Genomic DNA, 6,727 nt, shown 5'->3' on the forward strand with positions numbered 1-6,727 from the left:
TAGTGCACCCGGTTTTCCCTGTAATTTCCAGCTGCTGGACTATGACCTGTGTGGTTTCCGTCAAGCTGTTAAGTCCCTGTCCCTTTAAGACTTTCAAAAAGCCCCCGCTTTTCTTTGTCACAGGGGCATCAGCTTCGGCACCCGCTCAGAGGTTTTTTTGCCCTGTTTCCCCAGTATCCAGGGCCCCCTGCCCACGCACTGTGTCTGTGCTCTGGTGGGGGTGGCTGGGGCTGGGTGTTCAGCAGTCCTGGGCTCCGTCTCCCTCCCGCTCTGCGTATTCTTCTCCCGCCGGGAGCTGGGGGGAGGGGCGCTCGGGTCCCGCCGGGCTGGGGCTTGTATCTTACCCCTTTCACCAGTCGCTGGGTTCTCGCTGGTGTAGCTGCAGTCTGGCCACTGTCCTGCGTCTTCTGGTCTCTCTTTTAGGGCTAGTTGTGTTTGTTGTATTTTCAAAAGTATATATGTTTTTGGGAGGAGATTCCCACTGTCCTACTCATGCCGCCATGTTGGCTCCGCCTATCTCTATGGTAGAATTTAACTCCCACATTACGTTTCCAACTGTGAACAACTTTTTTATATTTGTTCTGTTTGGATGAATTATCTTCTGCTTTTTTTTTGAGAACTTCTGCTCTGGGCTTCATTTTTTCCTATTGTTCCCCACAGGACCTCTGTTTCTTCTACTGTTATTGTTATTTTCATTCCTGTCATTCAAATTAGAAATTTTACATATTCACCTGCTGAACCTTTACTGTACATTCCTAGCTAAGGGTGAAGAAGTTTATTGGGAATTGAGCTTGTCCATAGCTAAACTTCATTGAAAAGAGATTTACAGATTTGGAGAGGTCTCAAATGCTGATTTTTTAAGAAGTCAGTTTGGTAGAACTGTACCCTATCCAGTATTTTTCCAGATTAAAAAGAGGGTAGTCAACTGAAATCTGTAAAATATCTTGAAAGCAACTACTGGCTTCATAATAGGTAATAACTCTATTCAAGTAAAAACTCTATTTATGGTTATCCCACATCCCCACTGCCATTTCTTCAGGACCTAATATATCCAGGGATGTTTTCTGCTTCAATCTCTACAGACTCCATTTTCAACTACTTCTGCTGGACATTTGACTACTTTCTTGACTGGAGGTGGGGAGAAAATCTGGAGTTTTATCGACATTTTAAACAGGCACAGATCATACCCCCTCCATAAAGTTCAACTCACAGTGAATCTCAGGCCTATAACTACAACACTGAAGCATAATATGCCTACACTATAACATAGGGAAAAAGCTAGATAACTTTGGGTGTGGTGATGCCTTTTATACAACACAGAAGACACAATCTGTGAAAGGAAAACTTGAATGGACTTCAGTGATATTAAAAACTCCTGCTCTGAGAAAGTGTCAAGAGAATTAACACACAAGCCACAGGCTGACAGAACATATTTACGGAAGACACAAATGATAAAGACCCTTATCCTAAATATACAAAGAACTCATAAAACTCAATAGTAATAAAAAATCCCATTAAAAAATGGGCCACAGATCTTTACAGACATGTCACCAAAGAAGATAGACAGATGTCAAATAAACATTGAAAAAGATGTTCAACATCGTACGCTTTCCAGGATATGTCCATTAAAGCAATGGGCCACCACGACACCGCCTTTAACTGGCCAGCGCCGGAACACCAACACCAGCACCGGCGCAGAGCAGAGCGGCAGGAGCTCTCGTGCATTACTTGCAGAAGGCAAAAGCATGCAGGCATATTGCAGGGCAGATTGGCAGTTTTTCACAAAAGTGATTATATTCTTACTATATGATCTAGCATCGATGTTTTTTTTTAATTTACCCAAGGGAGCTGAAAACTTATGTACATGCTTTATTCTTAATTTATTCCAAAATGGTGAAGGATTGAAGGTGTCCTTCTGTAGGTGAAATAATCATATAAATACAGATAACAGGATATTCAGTGATAAATGGAAATGAGCCATCTAGCCATAAAAAGACATGGAAGAAATTTAATGCAAATTACTAATTAAGGAAGCCAATATGAAAATGGACATTGGATGATTCCAACTATATGACATTCTGGAAAATCCAAAACTGTGAAGACAACAGAATGATCAGGGGTTGCCAGGGACTAATGGAAGATCAAGAAGAAAAGCACAGAGGACAAGGGATACTGGGGTCAGTGAAAGTGTTCTGAGTGACATCACATTGACACCCAGGCCAGTAAACATTTATCCAAACCCATACACTGTAAAACAGCATGAAAGAAGCCCTAATGTAAACTGTGGATTTTTGGCAATTACGAGATATGAGTATTACATCCTTGGTTAAAAAAAACGTGTAGTCTGTTTAGTTATATTGCTATGGTGTGAGGCTATGCATTTGGGGTGCACAGGTTATGAGGAAAATCTCTGTACTTCCAATTTTGTTGTAAACCTAAAAATTCTCTAAAAATAAAGTCTTCAAAATTTATAACAAAATGATTTGTAAATTAAAAGGCTGCATAACTATAGATGGTAATTATTTTAGGAATAAAAGAAAGAATGGCATTTAATTTTTGGTAAATACTCTCTTTAATAACATCCCCAGAGACATTTTCATGACATTATTTCTTAGACTGTATATGATGGGATTAAAGGTTGGGGGCACCAGAATGTAGAACACAGAAATTAAAAGGTTGGAAATAGAAAGATTCTGTGAAGTTGGCTTCAGATAAGAAAAGATGCCAGTGTAGAGAAATAATACAACCACCACCAGGTGTGGAAGGCATGTGGAGTAGGCTTTTGACTGTCCTTCTGCTGATGGAATCTTCTTGACAGTGGAGAATATACAGACATAGGAAATGATTATGAAAATGCAACAGCAGATATCCAATACCACACTAACAAGGATAGGTACAATCTCACCTATTAAATTTTCTGAGCAAGAAATAGCCAATAACTGTGGGATGTCACAAAAAAGAATGATGGACCATGTTAGACCCACAGTAGGATAAGGAGAAGGTACCGACTGTGTGCATCACGGCGATCACACCCCCACCCAGCCAGGACACAGCTGCCAACTGAACACACATATTCTCACTCATAATGACCTCATAGTGCAGGGGGCGGCATATGACAGCATAGCGGTCAAAGCACATCACTGTGAGCAGGTGCAGCTCTGTGGTTCCTGAGAAAACAACCAGAAAGACCTGGGAAACACATTCAAGGAATGAGATGGAATTACTGTGAGTTAAAGAGTTGGCAATGGACTTGGGCGCTGTGGCTGAAATTAGGCAGAGATCCACGAAGGACAAATTCTTCAGGAGGAAGTACATGGGGGTGTGGAGATTACAGTCCAGAGTTGTGATCATGATAATGAGGACGTTCCCCATCAGGGCGCACAGGTAGATCAAGGAGAAGAGCACTGAGTGTGTGATGCATGCATCTCCTTTGGTAGGAAATCCCACGAGGATAAATTCAGTGAAAACCGTGAGATGTTTCACTATTAGAGGCATGGTCTGTATTAAAAAAAGAATAGAGGAGCTATCTATCATTAACACACATCATTTTCAAGTCTCATTTTGAACATACAATGAGTTTCTACATATGGTAATCGCAAAATCTATTTTCCAAAAAATTCTCTTCCATCTAAGTCCTATTCGAGTGTTTTGATTAATCATTATGTGATTAATATTGCTTCACTGAACTATACTCAGTTCATTTAAATGTGATTATTGTCCAAATGTGTCCTGTGAAAGATGTGGAAGGACTGAAAATTCAATGGACATAACAAGCCTGAATAACAAAAGATCCTTTTCGTGTCTCCCCATGAACACCAGGTAACAAAAGCACCGCCGGCAAACTGCGTCCCAGACTGAGTGTTCTCATGCCCAACCCGTGACCAGTGAGGCCTGTTTCATCCAACCTTCCAAGAAGGTAGGCAGAAAACAATGCTTAGAAAAAAAATGAATGACAGACCTTCCTCAGTCTGTCTTTATTTAACTTACTTCTCTCTTTAAAGCGCTCTTAAAATATTTTAATAGATTGCAGATTGATCTAGTGACCTCTTTCTCACTGACAACACTCAGTCTTCATTGCCACCCTGTCAGTGTCATGTAGATGTCATTCGTGTTTCAGGGGCTGAAAATCCAGCATGCGGTTTTAATGCTTAGCGGTATATTTTCTAGCTTCATTTTGGGTTTGTTTCCTTTGTTACTTACCATCTATTCCTCCTTAATTACTGGATTTAATATTTAATTTCATAAATTAAACACTTTGGTAAGATTAATATGATAAATGCTAAAATACATCAGTAACAGTTACAAACCTGGTTGTCATGAATATTCTAGATCAAAATGTCATAAAATTATGAAACATCATGATCAATAGAATACATTAATGTAAAAAAAAGAAAGAAACTGAACCCAGTAAAATTCTGTTTTAAAATGGTGGTGTCAAGTTGAACTATTTGGGCACCAAAGAATAAAAGGATCCCTTTAGATGCTTTTTAGTTTTTGTTATTTGTAAAGTGAATATTTTAACTACTGCTTGTTTTCCTCAAAACTAACATAAAATTTTAAATTTACAATATTTTAAATCTAAAATGAATTTCCTTCCAAAAAATTTAATAACATACCTTCAATCTTGGGCCATGAAACTTTCAGTTCTTTGCCTTTAGTTAAATCATTGCCATCACAAAGGTAGAAGGATGTTATCAAATCTCATTTCAAAAAAGATGACTACACGTGTCGATTCCTCTAAAAAGTCATATGATTATAAACTCTGGCTTCCACGGCCACCTCAGGAGGAAGGAACCTGAAGAGCCTGGCAATTCTGACACTCCTTTTGGTCTCTTAGGTGCTTGAAAACAGTCCCAGAGTCATAATTTATCAAGATGGTTTAGTCTAAAGGGAAAATAGTGTTATGTTTTTGTCCATTCACTTGTTTAATTGGCATCCGCCTGTAATAAATCTCACCAAATAATTAGTGCAGTCAGTCTGTCAAATTTTTATTTTGTACATAGCTTATAAGTCAATGGACAGGGTTGTAATTAATGCTACCATGCAATATTTGAGGCACCATTTATTGGGAGCCTACTATGGGCCACTCTCAGTCGACGGCTCCAATTCGTGAAAAGCAGTGCAGTTGGTCAAAGTCCAAAGGTGAGCAGGAATGTCGGTCTCTCACCAGGGGACACAGACCTTGGAGAGAGACTGTGGTGCGTGCAGAGTGGCAGAGTCCTGCCTCACAGGAAGCCCCAGGAGGGGCAGTGCTGTGGAGGCCACCAGGGCGGATGTGACAGGTGAGACTCAGGGCGTAGTGCAGCCCCAGGGGGCAGGTAAACAAGGAAATTACTTTAAATCCTCATGGAAGTTGCTTTAGTTGTTCATCTTTTCTATGGCAATGTTTTGTCTCTATTATGCTTTCAAATTTTAATAACTTTCTGAATATTGTTCTATTCTGGTGATTTTTCTTTTTCTGATAGGACTCTCACCCTGGTTGCAGCTGGTTTCTCTCTCTGCTGTATCACAATCACTGTGTCCTCCGTCTTTACACTTAGGGACTTTACACCCTCCCCTGATGATCCTATGCTCAAAAAGCTCATAACTTGGAGTGAGAGAGTTTGCAGAATGCCGCGTGCCTGGGTCTGTTGTTGAGCTTCATTGAGAAGAGATGTAAAGATAACGAAAGTTCACAAACACAAATTTTTCATGGAATCCTTTCCTTCAGGTGTAAAACCCACACAATGTTATAAACTTTACTTTTAAATGCTCACCTGAATTTTGTAAACCATCTGGAAAGAAATTAAGGGCTTCAGTATAGGTAATGTCTCTATTCAACAAAGACGTATTTATGTATATCCATTTGTCCAATTCCCACTCTAATATCTGATATACCCAATATACTTTGTATATTATTCCCTAATCAGATACATAATTTTCAAATATATTCTCCCATACATTAGATTGCCTTTGCATTTTGTTGATGGTTTCTTTTACTGTGCAGAAGCTTTTTACTTTGTTGTAGTATCACTTGGTTTTATTGCTTTTCTTTCCCTTGTCTGGAAAGATGTATCCAGAACAAAATTATTTATGCTAATGTTGAAGAGATTCCTGCTTATGTTTTCTTCTAAGAGATTTATGGTTTCAAGTTTTGCATTGAGACCTTTAACCCGTTTTGAGGTAATTTCATGTATGGAGTTAGACAACGACCTAGTTTCATTCTCTTGCAGGTACTTGTGAGGTTTTCCCAAAACCGTTAATTGAAGAGACTGTCTTTCCTCATTGTATATTGCTGCCCCCTTTGTGATATATTAATTGACCATGTATCCATGGGGTTATTTTGGGGCTTTCTCTTCTTTTCCATTGATAAAGTATAGGTCTGTTCTTATGACATGACAGTACCATACTGGTTTGATAGTAGTATAACTATAACTTAACTAAATGTTTATTATAATTGTTTGTTGGAGTTTTTAGGGTTACAAATATATGATCAAGACATATGCAGACCCACAACTTTAATTATTCTTTTTCTGATATTGATGGCTTTTATTTGTTTTTGTTGTTTAATTGCCCTATATAGGTCTTCAACTATTATCCACACTGGGAAAAGGATACTGTGATCAGTAAATAAGGAAACTGCATATCCACAAGTGAAAGAATTGAGATGAACCCTTACATCAAACCATTCAAAAAAATCAACCCAAAATAAATGAGACAAACATAGTATCTGTTATTATAAAATTAG

General features: G+C 38.8%; 1 pseudogene; it reads right to left on the reverse strand.

Moving 5' to 3' along the window:
- Window positions 1-1,960: 1,960 nt before the first annotated feature.
- On the reverse strand, window positions 1,961-3,495 carry LOC118925384 (olfactory receptor 14A16-like; annotated as a pseudogene).
- Between the last annotated feature and the right edge of the window lie 3,232 nt (window positions 3,496-6,727).

Source organism: Manis pentadactyla, chromosome 12 (assembly GCF_030020395.1).
Source record: "Manis pentadactyla isolate mManPen7 chromosome 12, mManPen7.hap1, whole genome shotgun sequence".
Lineage (NCBI taxonomy): Eukaryota > Metazoa > Chordata > Mammalia > Pholidota > Manidae > Manis > Manis pentadactyla.